The sequence below is a fragment of the Macaca thibetana genome, chromosome 17 (genome assembly GCF_024542745.1).
Source record: "Macaca thibetana thibetana isolate TM-01 chromosome 17, ASM2454274v1, whole genome shotgun sequence".
Classification (NCBI taxonomy): domain Eukaryota; kingdom Metazoa; phylum Chordata; class Mammalia; order Primates; family Cercopithecidae; genus Macaca; species Macaca thibetana.
Window position 1 is genome coordinate 89585548 of NC_065594.1, and position 21337 is coordinate 89606884.

General features: G+C 42.4%; 1 long non-coding RNA gene across 1 annotated transcript; it reads right to left on the reverse strand.

The window, feature by feature from the left end:
• Nucleotides 1-17478: 17478 nt before the first annotated feature.
• Nucleotides 17479-20629, reverse strand: LOC126940885 (uncharacterized). The gene is made up of 3 exons (XR_007720958.1): nt 20257-20629; nt 18668-19340; nt 17479-18138 (listed from the first exon to the last, which is right to left on the reverse strand). It is a non-coding gene; the product is annotated as an uncharacterized LOC126940885 (long non-coding RNA).
• Between the last annotated feature and the right edge of the window lie 708 nt (nt 20630-21337).

Consider the following 21337-nt stretch of genomic DNA (forward strand, 5'->3'; position numbering starts at 1 on the left):
CCAGTGTAACCGTGATAAATAGTCAAAGATCTCACTGTTTGGGGTAAGCACACATCTGTGAGACGATGGTCTGAGCTGGGCAGATCTAACCTGTAATCAGGCTACACACTGAAATAGGGACCTGGTTCATGGTATTAAAAAATCAGATACCAGAAAACAACATACCATTTTTTTTGCATTACTAGATGAATGAATGATGGATTATATGACCTAAGTTAGCAAGACGATCAATGCAAAAGTGCTGTGTAAATTGTTCTAAGAACTAGATTATAGCTTATACTTATTGTTATCATGGTAATTTTGTAGAATGTTTCATTACACTTTCATTCCAAAAGTTACCAAGAACACACTAGACTTGGATCTTCCTTAAGCAGAACGGTGATTTAAGATTAACCACCCTTTTCTATTCCACCACACCTTTCTCCATGTCAGTGTGTTAGAATTCCCTTTTATCATTTTCTCTCAATCTCGTCTTCTCATATTGTCAAAAGGACCATACGAAATGACCTCATAAACTCATTTAGGCTTAGGTGTCACCAAATAAATGTGTGAACCCTCCTGGTAAGTACGGCTGAGAAGGGATTAGAAAAACTAAGAGGGTAAATGATGTTAAGGATCAATAAGGAGGGGTCCTTAGAAGGGTAAATAATGGGAGGTGGCTGTTCCAGCATCTCGGAAATACATACATACATATATATATGTGTGTGTGTGTGTGTAGGTTTGTAGCTCTGTGACACATGTATACATATATATACACATATATGTATATACACATATATACACGTATATACATATATATACACATATATATCTATGGTTGTGGTTCTTCCTGACTTTCCTTAATATTCTTAGATAAACTGGTTTATTGATTTGTTGGTCTGCTTAGTGGAAGCCGCAGTATCTTTAGGTTTTTGGTGATCCAAGTTCTCAAAAACATAAGCCGATAAAGCAGATAATGGTCATTCCAAAGAATTATACTATGTGACAACAAAAATAGACCATAACTACTAATAACTATCACTACGGCCATTTACTGGGTAGTCACCATGTAATGAGGCTGAAGTGATTTACATATAGGTGCCCCCTGCCTTGCTACGTGGCAACACAACAAGACAGGAGTCCTATCCCTCACTTCACAGATGAGAAACTGGGCCCTGGAGGCTCAGTAAAAGGGTGAAGGCTAATACATGGCTTACAGGTAACTTACTAGAAAGGGCTTCACCCTTTTATTCCACTTCCTAGTCTATAAAACAGATGAATATTTCACCTTGAAAACATTAGGTAGAGAACTTGGGTTCCCTTAGCATAAGTTTTCAACCTATGTGTAATTTACTGGGGTGTGTAGCTCCCAGGCACTCAGGACAGAAAGCGAGGACCTCGGGTTTTAGGTTGTGGGTGCTATTGCATGCTGCGGAGAGCTGCATGTAACCATGAGTAAATGCAGACTTAGCAACACCTGTTAGAACCTGGGTGCGGTGGTATCTTTCAACTTGACGTCAGTGGCACTTTAAATGATTTCAAACAGAAGGGCTCCAGCTGGTCCCGGAGCTGCAGGGTGCCCTTATTAGGATATGCATCATATAAATATAGATGTGTACATAACACAAATATAGATCCCCCTTACAGTACACTCTGTGCTTGTATTGTTTGCACAGTCATAAAGAGCCTGCTCATTTTCGGAAAGACTGTTTTCCCCCAGGAAATGCAACTTTTTTTTTTTTTTTTTTTTTTTTTTTTTTTTGCTGTTTCAATTACAATTGGAAAGGAAAACATTTGAAATGAAAAGTTAAAAATAAAACCATCATTTCAAGGGAACAATGAAATGTAAGCTCAATGCACAGTAGCGTTCTGGTTTTTTTTTAATCTTAACCAAATGGTTTAAAAATTAATAATGTTAAACATTTGATGAAATAGGAAAGTAAAATGACATGAGAAACAAACCCAAGTACATTAACTGTCATCTGTTTACCTGTCCTAGAGCTAACATGGAAGGCCAAGTACGTCTGGCAGGAGGCCATGCGATTGCTTACCACAAATAAACCCTGAACTTCTTGAATATCAACCACCCAAATCCAGAACCAACTTACTGTTGCTTTGGCCCAATTCCATGAAACAACTCATTTCCTTGGGACTCCGTTAGGAAAAATTAAACTTGCCTCTATTTTTTTAACGCTTTTTATTTTTAGACTACAAAAGTAGTATCTGTTCAATGCAGAAACCTTGGAAAACTCATAAAAACACAAAGATATTCATAAAATCATCTGATACTCATAATTCCACTCCCCACTGTTGTAATCACCATTAACATTTTGGTATGTTTCTTTCTAGCTACTTTTCTATGTTTCTTTACATATGTCAATTTTTCCTTCCCTGACTGGCATTTTGCCATGCATGCTGCATGGAGCCTACTTCTTACTTGGTAATACATTATAATGTTTTGCCAAGTTTGAAATATCCTTCTATGGCCTGATGTTTATCAATTAAATATATTCCAATGTATGAATTCTATTATATGGATTATTACAATGTCTCTGAACCAAATGCTTAATTTTGGAGTCTTCCAGTTATTTTGCCATTTTATCTGTCTACACACACACATATAAATACATAGATGTGTATTATATATTATATACCTCATATAATGTATATAAAATTTGCATGCAATCTTTAACAACTGTTGTCAAAGATACCATAAATTACTTACCTTACATCTATTTTTCTTTTCTTCCTTGTTAATATGACTCTGATTTTGTTCAGTGTGGAAATATCCCAGGCTAAATTATTTCAACTCTTATATCACAAAGTCTGGTCAATACAGTGTAAGGAGAAAATACTGAGTGGTGCTTCCGGGATGGCTCTTTGGAGAGCAGCAGATGTGACTGACCTGTTCCTGTAGTCTTCCATGTTTGTGTTGACCATTCCTTTTGTCTCACCTGAGACACAGATACAATGGGCACAGGCAGGCAGCCATCTTAGGACCAAGACCTGAAAACCATCGGTTAGGGAGGGTGTGGCAGGAAGTGGGAAGGAGACTGGATCCCGACACCATCACAGGGCCATTATGCTAGCCCTGGACTACTTACTTCTAAGTCTCATGTTATGTGACCAAAAAATAAGGGGATGTAGTCAATAATGTAACTGTACATTTTCAAATAATTAAAAGAGTATAATTGGATTGCTTATAACACAAAGGATAAGTGATTGAGAGGACATATACCCAGTTCTCCATGATGTGATGACTGTACCAAAATATCTCACATAAATATATACACCTACTACGTACTCACAAAAATTGATAAATAGACTTCTATTTGATGGAAACCATTTGTTTTTTAGTTTCTGTTATTCAATACAGAACACCATACTACTTTTTTTTTTTTTTTTTTTTTAAATTGGCAGGATCTTATTCTGTTGCCCAGGCTGTAGTGCAGTGGTGTGATCACAGATCACTGCAGCCTCGACCTCCTGGGCTCAAGCAATTCTCTTGCCTCAGCCTCTTGAGTAGCTGGGACTAGAGGCATTTACCACCACGCCCAGCTAGAACATAATACTAACAGAGTTGCCTCAGTATAAGATCTTAGAAATGAAATTGTGGGTCTCGGGGTATACATATTTTAAAGACATAATATTGTGATTATTAATTTGCTTCCCAGAAAGTTTATATAAATATGAGCTCTGACCGGCTGTGTGCAAGAGTGCCAATCAGCCACAACCAGTGAGTATTACCCAACCCAACTCCACAGGGGCGAATACACTGCATCGCTGTTTTCATTCCCCGTTCTTTGCTTACCGGTAATTTCAAGCAGGCTTTGGTTTCAAGTGTTTTGTTGGCCTATTTTTTCCTTCTGTGAATTTGTCGTTTATATATTCTATTTGTTGCTTCAGTTAAATTTAAGAATTGTTAGAAGAAACCATGAAGACAATTGCTGGGTTTGGACTGATGCTTGCAGCTTCTGCAGACGTCCGTCTTGAGTGAAAGCATCAGGTGAGAGCTCTGAGCGCAGGTGAGCAAAGGCTGGGGAAGCTCCTAAGCCAGGGGAGCTCTCCCAGCTGGTGCTGCACATGTGCTCCAGAGGGAAGGCTCTTGATGCCTCCCGTGCTGCTTGGGACCCTTCTTCAGGGAAGTGAGGATGTTTCCCCCAGGATTCAGAGACCAGAAGCAGGATGACCACACCTCTTTCCTGTCATTCCTGGGGTTCCCAGTGCGTCCGCCTCCTCACATTCCTATGCGTTTGCCTCATCCAGTCCATGACTGGCACCTTTTTTCCTACAGAAAAACTGAAACAGCCATGCAGCTCTCCCCGTTCCCATCTCAGGTTGGGGAAGCTTAATTAGCCAGTGTCAGTAAATGTGCTTTGAGATCCTTAGAAGATGAGCTGAGTGGTCACTCCCCAAGACCTCGGCATCGGTATCACCAAGGTGGCTTTGCAGTAAATGTTAGGGGAAGTATGGAGGGCCATTTGTGTTATGCAGAGGAAGACAAAATGTCCATTACATAACTGAACACGACTGAGACGATCCAATTACCTTGTTTCTCTTGCTTTTTTCAATAGTGCAAAGGAATGGTGATTAGGCAAGGATCCTAAACAGGAGAAACCCAAGTCCGTTCTGAGGTGCGCTGTGTGTGGAGGCTGCTGGGCAGCCCCAGCCATGCGGTAGTGTACAACAGACCTTCAACACCATCAGCTTATAATAATCACCCGCCCGCTCTGTGCCCAGCCTGGAACCACAGCCGCAGCAAGCCCAGCCGTGAGCTTTCAGTGTCTTACCCACATGGGAGAAGCCTGTGTGTCTTGGATGGGCATCTCTCTCCCCTACTTCCTGGCCAGGCTTTTACCCTCCAGTGGACAAATCAGTAAGCACGCCCATCCTCAGCCTCAGCAGCAGCCTCTGCCCCACTGTCCAGTTCTATTTCTGCAGTACCTCACCATCCTCATCGGAGACAGCCCTCAAAGAACTTACAAGCAGAACACCACACCAATCCCTAGTGCAGAGAGGGGGCCACCTGGAGCGCCTCATTTTCCATTGATCCACCAAGCCCTCCTCCTCCTCCTTCCAATTCAGCTAATTACCCGCCTCCAAGAAGCCTTCGGAAGGGAAGTCAGCATAATGCCTGTCCTTCTAGAATCCTTATTTGATTCCCTCAGACTGCACTGTCTTAGCATCTTCACACATCGACCCCTCACATCACTCCAGGCTCCTGCCAGTGATAATTTCCATCTCCTCCTTCACTCAGACTCAGGATCTCCCAATCATCATTGATTCTTCCTTCATCCTTGTTCTCAACTTCTACTTCTGGAATCACAAAAATACCGACTTTAAGATTCGAAGGGCCCATGAGGATGTCTAAGGGCTTAGCTCCATACCCTAATGTTATAGATTAGAAAACCCAAGCCTAGGGAGTGGAAGGGGCTTGTCCACAGGCTCACCGCAGTAGGGGAGAGGAGTTGTTACTAGAAACACTTTTCAAGAAGGAAAGTTTGTCAACTGCTTGTCCAGGGCTCTTTCCATTGTATCATCCTTGCTTCTCAAATGACACGATGCTGACACCGCTATTCTAACTCTATTCCCAAAATGTCCTCAATCCCAAAATGTCCTATTGGTTGATACCAATTCTTTTAAAAATCTGACCTTGAGTGTGTCACCTGCAGTAGATACTGGACCAGGATAGAATTTAAGCCGTCATTGTGGGTCCTCTTCTATTTGCTCACAATTTACATCCCACTCTGTTGACCCAGTCACATGAATACACTCATCCCACAATCTCCCCCTACATCACTTTCCTTGCATCTGGGATGCTGCCTGGCTCTCCTGTCCACCCTCATCTCCCCTGTCCCTAAGCACTCACCCAAAGCTTTGCTCTGAAAGCTTCACAAAGCAACCTCCGCGGTGCATGGTGGCTCATGCCTGTAATCCCAGCACTTTGGGAGGCCAAGGTGGGTGGGTCAGGAGTTCGAGACCAGTCTGACCAACATAGTGAAACCTCATCTCTACTGAAAATACAAAATTAGCCGGGTGTGGTGGTGCATGTCTGTAATCCCAGCTAATTGGGAGGTTGAAGCAGGAGAATAGCTTGAACCTGTGAGGTAGAGGTTGCAGTGAGTGGAGATCGTGCCATTGCACTCCAGCCTGGGCAACAAGAGCAAAACCCCATCTCAGAAAAAAAAATTAATAATAAAGAAGCAACCTCTTCTTCCTTTACTGTCCTTTATTTTCATTTTTTATCTTTATGGGTGCATAGTAAGTGTATACATTAATGGGGTACATGGGATATTTGGATACAGGCATACAATGAGTAATTATCACATCAGGGCATATGAGGTATCCATCCCCTCATGCATTTATCATTTCTTTGTGTTACCAACATTCCAATTAGGCTCTTTTAGTTATTTCAAAATGTATAATAAATTATCGTTGGCTGTAGTCACGTTGCTATGCTTTCAGATGCTAGATCTCATTCATTCTATTTTTGTGCCCATTAACCATCTCTACTCTCCACCCACCCTCCCCACAACTACCCTCCCAGCCTCTGGTAGCCATCCCTGTACCCTCCATCTCTATGAGTTCAATTGTTTTAATGTTTAGCTATTACAAATGAGTGAGAACATGTGATGTGTGTCTTTCTGTGCCTGGTTTATTTCACTTAACACGATGTCTTCTATTTCCTTCCCAAGTTGTCACCAATGACAGGCTCTCATTCTTTTTTATGGCTGAATAGTACTCCATTGTGTATATATACCACATTTTCTCTATCCATTTGTCTGCTGGTGGACACTTAAGTTGCTTCTGAATCTTCGCTATTGCAAATAGTGCTGCAATAAACAAGAAAGTGCAGATCTCCCTACCATATGCTGATTTCCTTTCTTTTGGGCACATACCCAGCAGTGAGATTGCTGGATCTAAGGGTAGCTCTGTTTTTAGTTTTTTGAGGCATGTCCATATTGTTCTCCAAAGTGGCTGTACTAATTTAGATTCCCACCAACCACATACAAGGGTCCCTTTAGTGTTCTGAAGACATCTCCCTGCAGCAAGGTCCCTGTGTGCCTTGTGTGCCTTGCAACACAGATCTCTGTGGTCTTACCACGTATCTTATCTCTGTAACTGGATTATATGCTCTTGGAGAGCAAGGACAGATGTGTTTCCCTTTACACTACCTTATGAAAAGAAGACATGCAGTGAACATCCCTCAGTGGTGGCATTGGTCTTTAACACAATCCTAGATGCTACGCTTTTCTCCTCCCTTGCATTTTTCTAGAATGCTTTGAACACAATGGACAGATAGCTTGTTCTCTGAGCACTTTGTTTTGGTATTCTTCTTGAAATGTATTTTCATTCCTGTCTTTAGAAAATTAAATAAGTGTGATCGCCATGGAATGATCAAGCAATTCAGACCCATTAACCAATGATCCAGGTGATGCCACCAGTGACAGCATTGACTACTTCCTGGGGAACATATCCTGCTTTGGGGATGTCTCCACAGCCAACAGCTGCAGAGCTGACATACACCCTGATGTCGATGTCTGGCAGTTCATATTCCTTCTGCTTTCCCAAGACAGTTTTCTTTTCTCACCATCACTTTACTCTCCCATGAGAACCCAGGCAGAGATGGGAAAAACATGTCCTTTCCTGGTGACTTTATTCGTTGAAAAAGTTAAAGCACAATTTTCTTTACAAAGAAGTTGTAGGATGAGAAGGGTAGATTCCTTTCTTCTTGTTCTTTCTGCTTGTGCAGTTCTGTGCAGAGGGCTCCCCGCATACCCCCAGCACTCCTACTCAAGGAGCTGCAATCTACTCAACACACAATTCCTTGAGAGTTTGCATGTTTCCAGACTGGTGCATGGCACCAGGAAATAAATATGAATGAACAAACAATGTCTGCCCTCCAGAGTGCACTGTAATAGAAGCAGTGAGGTATTCACATGTTATTGTACTGTCCTGAAATAAATGCCGTAAGAATAAGGCCAAGTCCCAGCCTCGTCACACATGAGGAAACAGCAGAATCCCTCAGGGGAACTTAGGAAATGCTTCTTGGAGGAGATGATGGTCAGCCTGGTTTTTCAGGATGAGTGGGGGGTCACCCATGGAATGTAAAGGGGGGGACAAAGGAGGTACTTTTGTAAAGACAGAGTTATGAGGAGGGAATGGGGAGCAGTGGGTCTATCCAGAGCATCAGTGCTAATCACAGAGATGGGACTCTGCAGAGACAGAGAGAAGGGTGCCTGGACTTAACCTGCGGGCAAGGAAGAGCCCTGGGATGTTCTAAGTGGAAGTAAGGAGATGATATTTGCATTATTTAAAACACCCGTGGCCACAGGATGGAGGATGGATTTAGGGAAGTGAGACTGTGGCCAGAAGACCTTGTGTGGCCTGAGCAAAGAGAAAAGAGGACCTGGCCATGGCCAAAGCCACAGAAACACAGAAATATTGACAGATGATCCCCAACTTATGATGGCTTGATGTCTTCTTAACTGTACTGTGGTGTCAGAGTGATAGGCAGTCAGTAGAAACCACATTTCCAGTGCCCGTACAGCTACACTGTATTTCACTTTTGATACAATATTCAATAAATCACATGATATATCCAACATGTTATTATAAAATGGGTGTTGTATTAGATGATTTTGCCCAACTGTAGGCTAATGGAAGTGTCCAGGCATGTCTAAGTTAGGTTAGGCTAAGCTGCAATATTCGGTAGGTTAGGTGTGTTCAATGCATTATTGACATGGTTTTTTCAGCTTATGATGGGTTTATCAGGATGTAATTCTACTGTAAGTTGAGGAGCCGCTGTATAATTGGAGCTAAGTAGTGTTACAGGACTACATATATAATATCAGTCTGATATGTTCTTCTGGGTTGATGGACTACTGGGATGTTTTGTAAACATTTGTAGCAGGGAATTGATTGAGAAATTAATTTACATTTGCGTTTCCCTGTTACAGGTATACCTTTAAGGTGCTTTTCTCTCCCCTGGCCCAAGAATCCTTTGTGTTCTGAGTGTGGGCTCCCTGGTTGGAGGAGTTTCAATAATGACTTTTCATTTCTAGGTCAGTTGGGAAGAAACCCAGAGAACCTTCACTCTTCGTGGGACCTGGGAGCACGTGTTGCTTGAAGAAAGTGGGATCCAAGTGGCCTCGGCCACAGTCATGGAGGTAAAAGTTTCTGGCGAGCTTGAGGTCTGCATTCCTCTAATGCCAGCAGCCTGGAAGGGGAGAGGCCCCCTGATGAGCCGTCCTGCAGAGCATGTTGGTGCAAATAGATGCGGGTATGCGAGGAGCGCCGAAAACAATGGCCTCAGGAATCCCTAGGAGAGATGCATCCCATGCCCGTGTTTGGTGCTCAAGAAGTGAAACCTCCTGCTTGGTGGGGGACAGTGATCCTGTCCTTGGTCATGTGGGCTTGAGCAAGAAGCAACTCTGTGGCAACCAAGAGGAGCTAAGAGATGCCCCTCTCCTTGCTGCCAGGGCATCCCTGCCTTCAACTGCACAACTTATGTGGTGGAGACACCCCATGCACCAGGGTCCCTGAGGCATTGTCCCTCCCCATCATGGAATTATTGCATCTCCCCCTCCCCCCGGTGCATTATATCATCATAGAACAGCCTTAGTGCCCTACCCAGATAAACTGAGTGAGAAAGGAGAAGGCACAACCCACAATGTTTTCAGCTCCTGGATCCCAGGTCTGTGCAAAAACAGAATCTATAACCAAGACTCTAAGACTCTGGGAAACAAGTCTGAGATCCCAGGAGCCAAGAAGGTGCCTGAGTGTCAGTTCCAGAATCTGTCAGAAACAGCTCCGAGCTCTCAACCATAACCAGCATGGGCAACTTTGGAACCCTAACCGGTAGCCTCTCTCTTATTTATTCTTTTCTCCAACACATCAGCAGCCCTCCAATGTTGAGTGGGGACAGCAAGAGGTTCTATGAGAAGAAGGACATTCAGATGTATCCACAGAGGACTTTTCACCAGTACTCATGTCTCCTTTCTGGATCCTCAGGCCTCTGTGCTTTTCAAAGTCATGATGCTTTCATTGTGCCCTACGCTTTGGAAACTGCTGTGGATCAGGACTCTTTACATTCTCTAGAGATCTCACCATCGGCTTTCTTATTCTTGGCTCTTCCCAGTGTCCTTTTGGAGAATGTCAACCCTGGGGACTAGAAAGAGAAGGCAATGTTGTTTGGGAGCTAAGCCAAGGCTGCAAATTCAGTGTGAAGCCTGGCCCTGCCATGACCGGTGCACAACATGAGGTGAGTTACATAATCCTGGCCACCTCAATTTCTTCATGTGTGAAATGGTTAAGTTCTTCCTTCATAGGCTTGTTGTCAGGAAAAATGAGATACTGCATGAAAAGCTCTTATTCCAATGTCTGGCCTCCCGTGTAGAAGATGCAGGTAAGCAGTCATCAGTCCTGAGGGCAGGCTGCCCTGTGTGGTGGAGACACCCCATGCACCAGGGTCCCTGAGGCATTGCCCTTCCCCACCATGGAATTATTGCATCCCCCCTCCCGCCGGTGCATTATATCATCATAGAACAGCCTTAGTGTCTTACCCAGGGAAACCGAGTGAGAAAGGAGAAGGCACAACCCACAATGTTTTCAGCTCCTGGATGCCAGGTCTGTGTAAAAACAGAATCTATAACCAAGACTCTAAGACTCGGGGAAACAGGTCTGAGATCCCAGGAGCCAGGAAGGTGCCTGAGTGTCAGTTCCAGAATCTGTCAGAAACAGCTCCGAGCTCTCAGGGGCACCCATCACTGAGATCTCTGAGGCAGGGGGCTGCTGCCTGGCATCGCTGAGTTTCATTCTGTTTCTCAGAAGGACAGTGTGTTTTGCTTGGAGTTTGTTTCCATGTTTGCAGGCCAGGAGCTCTGCCACAGATTTTCTGAGAAGTTAAGTGAATGCTCCTTCTGTCAATCTGAAATTGTTTGGTGGGTGAGTCGTTTCCCTACCCGCCCCTTCCCCCCAACGCTTTGCTCCTTTTTTTCTTTATTAAAGCTGACAAATGGGGAAGAAAATGAAAAAGAAAAGAACAAATCTAGTATCACAAGATGCTGGGAAAATAGCTTCTATTTATAGCCCGGTACATTTCAGAGATGTAAACACCTCTGCTAATCGCTGCCCCTGCAGAAGGCCCTGGGGATTACTGAACGGCCCTGGAGAGCTGGCAGCCATGCACAGCAGTGCAGTGAGGGCTAACAGGGCTAATTGTGCTCCCAGTTTTTTTCAGAAACAGTGGGAAAAAAGCTCTGTGCCCCGCCCCCACCCATGGAACAGCAGAGGGCCACGCGGGCCTCCGTCCCCTCTCAGAGGAAGCAGAATCTTGGCCCGCAGGATAAATTTCAGCAGCATGTACACAGGGATGGCCTGGCCAAAGCACCTCCAACTGGACAAATCTAGCCAACAAGATAACAGCAGAAAGTCTTGCTTTGAGTGGCAGCGTTACCACATGTTAACTGTATAATGTGGGGCAGGTCCTTTAGCAAACATGAGGCTCAGTTTGCTTATCCGTAAACTGGAACAATTACAGCTTCCGCAGAGGATAGCATGAGATTTCAGTGAAAATAGAGTAAGTGAAGAACTGTCCAGACTTCTCAGTGTATCAGCCACAATTTCTGTTATCCAATCCAAAGTTTCTAGACATGGAAAGAAACAGTAAACTCTGACGTGTGATGAAGCAAAAAAGCATTCTCTACAAAGAGAGCCCTGAGATGATTCAGATGCTGAATTTAGGAAGACAAGACTTTAAAACAACTATTACAAGTATGTTCAAAAATTTACAGGAAAATATGGTTATCATAAGTGAACAACTGGAGAATCTCACCAAGGAAATGGAAACAATAAAATAAGAACCAAGTGCAAATTCTAGAACTGAAAGTGCAACATTGGAACTGAAAAATTCACTGATGGGCCAATCAACAGACCAGATACTGCAGAAAAAAGATAAGTAAGCTTGAAAAAAAATTAATGGAAATTATCCATGCTGGAAAAAAGTAAAACGTACGTGTTTTAAACAAACAGAGCCTTTGTGGCTACTGAAACAATATCACACAGCCTAACATACATGAAATTTGAGTCTGAAAAGAAAAAAAAGAGGAAATGGAGCAGAATTTTTTTCATAACAGCCAAAATGTTTAAAATTTTGGTAAAAAGCCAACCTACAGATCTAAGAAACTCATTAACCCCAAACAATATAAATTTTAAAAATCACACCTGGGCACATAATGGTGATCATGCTGCAAATAAAATGACAATCTTAAAATCAGCCTGAGAGAAGAGATGCATTCCCTCCAGGAGACAGTGCTATGACTGATGGCAGAGGCCGGGGGACCAGGGCTCACAATGGAAGGCACTGGAAGAAGAAAAGTGTCAACCCAGAATTCGATATCCAGTGAAAATATCTTTCAAAAGGAAGACATCTGCAGATAGGCAAAGCATGAGAGAATTCATCACCATCAGACTTTCTCCAAGAAAACAGCTCCAGCTGAAGCAAGGTTGGACCAGATGAAAACTGGGAGGTTTGGAGAGGAATGAAGAGTCCCAGAAATGCATCTGCAGCTTCTCATCTTAGCAGCCTGAAATGGATCTAATGAGCCCAGCATTTCCTTGATTTTCTGGAATAGGTTTTTTGCAAAAGGCAAAGACAAGTGAGACTCAGCCCCATTTCTAAGGCAAGCCCAGTAGAGTCATTGCCTTTAAATGCTAGCCACAAAGTATGGTCAGCTTCATTTGTACAATGCCCAGGGCATCCAATGAAGAGGAGAAACCTTCATCTCTGCTTCATAGGCTGAACTGACACTCTATGGACATTGATTCCACCTGGCCTCCACTGGAAAACAAATGTGCCCTACATCCTTACCCAGAAAAAAGTCCTCTGCATGCTTCTCTTGTTCAGGATTACCCAGGAATAGGGTGTCCTGGCATGACAGAAGAATTGGATGCAGCCATTGCAGATTCAGACAGAATACTGCTTAAACAATAAAGAAAAGTCATCAATTGTATATTTATATCAATGGCTTAAAATTGACCATTGAAAATCTTGCTTAATCAAAACAGACACTGCAAGAGTCAGTACCTACACCAGATTTCACGTCAAAGAAGGTAGTTTTTGTCACAGTAAGCATGGATCTGTTTGCATTAGGGAGAAAGCTCCTCTTAAAACATAAGAACAATGATGTAATAGAGAAAAACAAAACTTGATTGAACCTTTCCATAATGTATGCATAGAGCAAAACATCACATTGTACTCCATAAATATAGTTATTATTTGTCAATTTAAAAAATTATTAAAACACCTGACATATACTCTTTGATGGATGTAGGATGTTGATTAAGCCTAATGGACTTATAGTCCTTTCCATGTCAAGCTTCTTGTGACATATGCTAGGATTCGTCCTCCTAGACAAAAACCAATAAAAAACAAAAAATAAAAAATGTCTCCCCGCCCAAGATACAGAAGTTTTTAGGTAAAAACTCCACAGGGTGGAGGCAGCCATCTAACGTCCACTGTTGGGCTTCCCCAGAAGAAGCAGCATCGCACTCTTGGTGAGGACAGTGACGCAGAGAGTGAGGTGGGGTCTGCTGGCTGGGGAGGCCCACTCTCCAGGGCTGCACCCCCAGCCCTGCCAAGCAGACTTCTGACTCAGGCTCGGTCGTTCCAGGCACACACTACCACTAAATTCACTCACTGATAAAAATATTCATTTTGTGCCCATTGTATACCAGGAGAGCTTATAGCTCCAGGGACAGGGCAGTGAGCAGGACGTGGTCCCCAAGACATTGGGGAGACAGCAAGTGGAAGTACTTTCCCCCAAATCTACCACACGCTGTTCCCTGTAGACAGCTGCCCAGACACAGTATTGTGTGTTGTACCTAGAGGGGCCATAATCCAATTGGGCCTGGAAAAGTTCTGCAGATAAAGCAGCACCTCCAGGGAGACTTGCAGGACATTTAGGAATAAATGAAGTGGCAAAAGACACTGTCATTTCCATCTATTTACTCCATGGCCAAAATCAAGGTATAGAGAAAGGTCATCATTAAATCCTACAGATTTTCTGCAATTGCTTCCAACTCGTGAAAGAAGTTCATGTTTTGTACTTTGGGGAGGTACTAAGTGTAAACATCTGGGCAGCTTTTAATGCTGAGGCCTGATGCAATAATGAGTGAGTCATAACGTTTTACAAACACAGAGCTAAGACCACAATTCTTCCCAAATGTCCTTATTCATATGGAAAAATAAATATTTGTTTAATATTTTTGGTTCAACCATTAGAGACATGACTTGAGAATAGAGAAATCTGATGACAAATTTTTTTTTCTGGCACTCGATGTGATCATCAGTGGCATGAACGTATTAATACTTAAAGTGTCATTGTATAGAATCACGCTTTCATTCTCATGATGTGATTACCAACTTGGTTCCAATCATTAGGGCTTGGAGAGTTGACTCAAGAACAATTGAGCAACCTCCAAATCCTGCTTCGTTTCTCAGCTGCTGCCTAAAGGTTCACACTGTTTCTCCAGTGTGTTGTAAGGACTCGAATCTATTGACATGCAAAATCTCCAACAGAGACTAATGCTTTAAAACTCCACATCTTATGGGCAATGTGGTCTGAGAGTGCATATTCTCAGCATGCTTTTTGTGGAGAGGAGAGAAGGGAGAGGATGAGGGCCCAGAAAGGAATAAGCAGGGTACAGACAGGTGGGTTGGGGATTCGGAAAGCGGATTTTGTTCTCTTAAATTGTGTCCTCGCATCAGCCAGGATTGGGGAACTGAGATGGCAGCCTGGACTTGGATGACACCACACACACGCTTACTCCTTCACTCCCCGTATTTTGGGCTTCACATCAAACCTCACTCTCCTCACTGCACAGACAGCCTCTGACTCACGATGGTTTGATTTACAATTTTTCAACTTCACAGTGGCATGAAACCATTGCAACTTTGACATAATGCACAGTATTCAATACATCACGTGAGATAGTCAAGACTTCTTATAAAGCAGGCTTTGTGTGAGACGATTTTGCCCAACTGTAGGCTATTGTAAGTGTTCTGAGCATGTTTAAAGTAAGCTAGATTATGAGGGTGGTTAGGTTAGGTGTATTAAATGCATTTTTGACTTATAATATTTTCCACTTATGATGGGTTTATCAGATTGTAACATCATTGTAAGTCAAGGGGTATCTGTATTCTAAATGCAGCATGGAAATAGCAAAAAGATGACAGTTAGGCTTACAAAAAAGAATTGAATGCCCCCAGTCTCTCACACTTTTATGTATTACAAAGTACTAAAGTTCTCAATAAAGAAAGCCATTAATATCCAAATATTCATGACAAGTAACACTACTGTGGCATGATTTGGCCCCTGTCCCAATGAATACACAAAGTATATACACAAGCAATTTGTAAGCAAGAAAAACACAAATGTCACTAACAAACATTTAAGAAAATACTTGACCTCATTTCACATTAAAGCAATGAGGTATGTATCATCTTTTACCTATAACATCAGAAAAGCTGAGAGAAAGAGGAGAGAGTTTGCCTACCGTTGGAAAACTCCTGAACAGTTCTGTATGTCTGAAGACTGCACCCTTTTTGGAAAGAAATTTGACAATGCATATTAAAAGCCTGAAAAACAGTCATACAGTTTTATCCATTAATTCTACTCTTGGGAATCTATCCTAAAGAAACAACCTAAAATTCAGAAAAGGCATTAGGAAAAAAATATTTCCATTACAGCAAGGTTTATCATAATGAAAACTTCAAAACAACTTTCCTACCCAACATCAAAGAGATGGTTAATCCAAACAGTACAATCCAGGGGTGATATTCAAAATAATTCCTAGCTGTATTTCATAAAGCATGGCATGGCCAATTGGAACAAATGCCAGCCCATCAGCATGGACACCAGCCTGTCACACAGATGTGCACTGACACAGATGTGCACTGAGAGAGTACCAGACTTGTGCAACCACACCTTGATTGTGCTTCAAAAAGCCATGGAAATGTTTATGAGGGTTTCCTAGAAAATGGGGAAATACTTATTATACGTAAATATATATTTGAAAAGAGACAAAGACTGGTGGAGCTATAATAAAATGTTAACCATGGTCATCTCTGAATCTTGGGATAATAGATTTTTTGTTCTTTATGGTTGATTTCATGTTTATAATCAGAAAAAACCTGAAATTGTTTCAGCAGCATAGTTCTAAATGTTCAAATGTCTTCACTTATCTGCCCAGGACTTCCATGGGATACCATCTTTCAGCCTAACAGGAGTGCATATTAATTGATTTTTCATGCCCATCCATAGAACAGTCTGGAAAACATTATCCACAGTTAAAATAATTAAGAGAGCGATTGCACTTTTGTGCTTTATCAGATAATATTTCCCCCCACTGTTTTGTTAACATTTAAAGATTTTAAAATTATATTTAGGAGGTAAATCTAACTTTTGTAAATTAAAATGTTTATGGAAATAAACATGGATTCACATGCAGTCGTAACAAATAACAGAGAGCCCGTGTACTTTTTATTCATTTTACCCCAATGTTAACTTCTTTCAAAACCATAGTACAATATTACAACAAGGATGCTAACAGTGAGACAATCCACCTGTCTTATGCAGATTTCCCCAGCTTTACTTGTACTGAATGTACAGATGCTGAATCTACGAGGATGCTCCTCCATCTACCAGCTGGTTGGACTTGAACAGGGTGCTTTGGTCAGGATACTCTCCTTATCAAAGAAACTAAAGGGGTTTTTATTTTAGTGCCCACTGTAACAGGCCTAGTTTCACAAAATTATTTAAGTAGAATAAATAGTCCCTGCAGTGCTCTAAAGAGTCCAATTCGGTGTCCGTTTATCCACACCAGAGTGTCAGTACTCCCTAATATGCAAGTAGCCTTCTCTAGAAAGAAAGATCAACTAAATCCTCAAACTTCCCCTACCACTTTGGACCAAGTTTCCTACCACTTTGGACCAGGAGTGTACTGGCCATAGCCATTGGTGATGGGCAGGGAAGTCAGCAGTTGGGCCACAGATTATCATACGGAACTTCCTGAGCAAGCAACAGGTGCACAACACCCGGAACTGAAAGATGAAACCAAAGTGCAAACCGCCCTTAGAAGTCAGTAAGCTGGGGGCCAGACCAGACACGGGACTGGCCAGAGAGGCTCATGTGTCATTAGAAGGTGACCTTCATTATCCGAGGATATTAGCCCTGTCCTTTCTGGAGTTTCAGATTTAGTGATAACTCCAGAAGCCACTGCCCACAGTCAGATGGGTGTCACTTAACGGACTGTTGTTGACCACGAATGTTGTAATGAACACACTTGGCTGTAGGAAAATGTAGGAGTGTCAATTCAAGAAACAGCGCACATATAAAACATGGCAGCCTAGCCATCTCTAATATATCATAGGCTAATCAGCACTTTTAAAAACAAAATAAAAGTAATTGTTAGGAATATGAGTATGAATTATCCCATAGAAAGCACCTTCCAAACTGCTAGGAAACGCCCCAACATGGAGAGCTTAGGGAATCCCCCTGTGCCCGTTGATGCTAGAGTGTATAATGGTGGTCTCTTTGGGTGGTATACTAGTCTGCTTGGGCTGCTGTAGCAGAATACCACAGATTGGGTGGCTTAAAAACAGAAATTTATGTTCTCATGGTTCTGGAGTTCAAGGTGCTAGCATGGCTGGCTTCTAGTGAGGACACTCTTCCAGGGTTGCAGGGAGCCACCTTCTTGTTGTGTCCTCACATGGCCTTTTCTCCATGCTTGTGCATCTCTGATGCCTTTCCTCTTCTTTGCAAGGACACCAGTACTACTGGATTGGAGCTCCATTCTTATGGTTTCATTTAACCTCCATCACCTCCTTACAGACCCTGCCTCCAAATACAGTCACACCAGGGTCAGGGCTTCAGTATATGAATGTAGGAGGGTACGATTCGGTCCATAACAGGAAGCTTTGAAAACTACAGGTTCTAATTAAATTTCAGAAGTCATTCAGGTACCATCTTAAAAGACCAAGTTCTTTTCTCACACTTAGAGGTCCCAGTTCTGGAAGAAAGGACCCTGGTGTTCAGAACAGCACAGAAAGCAGTGAGGCCTGGAGGTGCGCAGGCTGAGGGGATGCTTAAGTGGGAGCTGAAATGTGAGCACCCAGGGATGCCTTCCAACTTCCAGCCCTATGTCCCACCCTGACAGCCCTCTCTAGCCTCACACCGCTTTCCCCCCAGGAGTCAGACTAGAAGAGGACAGTGTTGGAGGTGTTATTACACCTGTACATGTTCCATTAATACATGTGGAAATATTTCCTTAACTTCACTCTTCCCTTTCTTCCTTCTCCCACCATAATGCCACTAGAATTTTTGCTTATATGAGTTTCATCTACAAAGGACTCCCAGAATGTCCACCACATGTCAAACATGATTATTGGCTGACCTCACTGACAACTTCAGATTTCTGGAAATTAAGAGGGAGGAAGGTTGAATCAAGGGGTATCTTAGGCAATATGTTTTGGGTGAAGAACCAATAAAATCAGAACAAAATAGTTGCCAAATTTGGATATTGGGATTTATGGGAGTCTTCTCCTCTCCTCCCCTTCCCTCCCTTTCCCTCCTCTCTCTTCCTCTCCCCTCCCCTCCCCTCCTCTTCCCTTCCCTCCTCTCCTTACCTGCTGCCCCCATGGCCAAGTATACAGCTCTTCTGAGACACTTTTGATGTGCTTCATAAATGTTTCTTTCTTATCTATGGCCCCTGCAACTATGCAAACTTCTTTAGGACAAGAATTTGGTCTTAGATATTTTTCTATTACCTTGAATATCTCAACCACCTGCAATAGCTTAGGCCATGTAGTCAGCATACCACAAAAATTTTACTGAATTAGAATTAAACAGATTATTAAAGAGGCAAAGCTAGTTTTCCTTTAATGATGCTGATCAAAAACTGGCAAACTTAATGCAAGGGAAACTCTTTTCTAAACTCAAACCATCACTGAATAGGCCCTAATGTAATACAATAGTCATTAAGCACCTACTTACTATAGACAAAGCACTGCTAAGTACTCTAGATGATACAAACACAAATGAGAAAAATTTCTGTTTTCAAAGAGTTTGAAGTATAAGAGAAGAAATCAAAGAGGTACCTGGATATTTGTGCTCCATGTAAGGCATTGGCCTTGAAATCGGTATTTAAATGGAACATTCCCAAAGCTTTAGCACATGTGTGGCAGCCCCAACATGGTGCCTACCAAGAATCAGGGCACACATGAGGAAGTCAGGCCATTCCTTCCTTCTCATCCTTTCCTCAAATGAGAGAGACTGGTGCTTCTGAGTTGAAGACTCTATCTGAAAATGAAGAGAATCAGGCTTTGATATCTGTAGCATGTGAACACAGGATGGCCGTTATTAGTTTACTATCCAGTGTCCACCTTCCCACCCACTTCTCCTTAAAGATGCCATATGAATTGCTATCCCATTATCCTCCCCTGCTCCATGGGCTGTGGGGAAGGCTGACACTACATGGTGCCAGGGGTGACCAAGGCAACATCTTTCCTTCCCTGGCCACAGCATCTGGTCGTTTGACATAAACCATCTGATCAGGGTTCCTCTCAGATTGTTGCTTGGGAAAATGCCCTCTCTCTGTGGATTGTCCCGAATCCTTCCTAGAAAACAGGGGACCCAGCTTTCAGACGAAGCGTGACTGCAGAAGGCGGGTCTTGATGACATCATCTGGCCTCTGAACCAATCACCTCTGATATCTGCCCTACTCTGTACCTTTAGCTACATGAGATTTTTTAAAAATCATCTTTTTTGCTTAAGCAGTTTGATTTGGGTTATCTGTTATTTGTAAAGAATCCTAACTGATAGGCACACCATAGAAGGAAAGGCCCAGGAAATTTAAATCATCTTGGATAGTTTCTTCGGGAATCCTAGTCTTTTGGTTAGGACATAGGTGTTTGCTCACAGGCCTCAACTTGAGATGTTCATGCCGGTGCAGAATGGAAAGGACTTGACATCTAAAGAAGAACTTAATAGTCTGGCACTTATCGTTGGCCTTGGGAAGTCACTTTTTCATTTTGACCCTCAGGTTCATCACCCACAGAACAGGAGAGACGGTGTGTCCCTGGAGTTCTTGTGAGACACCAATCAATCCAATCATGAATGTGGTGGGCTTGTTCAGAGTGTAAAGTGGATATTAACAACATTTCGACCTGAGCCAATATACACTTCAGTGGAATAATGGGTGATAAAACCAACTTACCCATTTATGTGGAATCACTGGTCTACTTGGCAGAGGATCAACAACTCTGCAAAACTTCCAACACAAGCTAGAGCTGTGGCCAGAGGTACAAGTTTACTTCTCACTCCTTCAACACAGGGCCGAGGTGCTAACCCAGCCAAAAACCATCTTTGGAAGGGGACTGAACACTCCCCTGCCCTAACTATTGCCCCTCTAAGTATTTTTTAATCTCAAATATTAAAAAAAAAAAAACAGTTAAAGATTAAAACCACATTATGCAATCCAGCATCTAAGTACCATAAGAAGAAATTAAAGTTCTCCTTTTTTGGAGGTATGTTCCCATCTGGTAAACATCTTCAGGAATAGTAAGCATAGAGTCCACAGAGAAGAATTTAAAAGATGTGAAATGCATCAACTGTGTGTTTTCTACAAACTTGGCATTTGACGTCTCTTGTCCTCAATGTCTGGCCTTACTTCGTCACTGATGCCAAATGTTTAACTCAGAAAGATAAGATTCAAGAAGATGATAAGGGCTGCTCTGTTCATCTAACACAGGAACATTTATTTTTGCCTCAAAGGAGCTTACAACATATTCAGAAAGGGGAGCGTGTACTCCCTGGTGTCCCTAGGAAGATCACATAAAACTAAATCACAGACATTAAAGTAATAAATCTTTCTTTGTGTGGAACCCAAACTAATCACAGGAGTAAGATCCCAAGGGGAGGCAGGGTGAGATGGAGGGGAGGACAGAAGGAAGAAAGAGGAGGTTTGATGAAGGGCGTTAATTTTTCTCCTTAAAAACAACAAAAAAACCTATAAACTGCTGTTCTCTCCATCAGTCATTCATTACTGGCCATGAGAGTCTATCCTAAGGTGTGTCCCTTGGGTGAAACTGCCTCAAACTAAACATTGCATGGCTAAGATAACAGACATGCAGAAGTAAAAGATAAAACTGAAACGAGATCTCACAAATATTGGCAGCAATCTTTCCCAAAAGTGAAAATAAAATGAGAATAAAGAATTTTAGTGACTTCATATATAGCTTATATATATTTGCTTTCAGGTATTATAATAGAGACAGAGAAAAATCCTTCCTGTAATA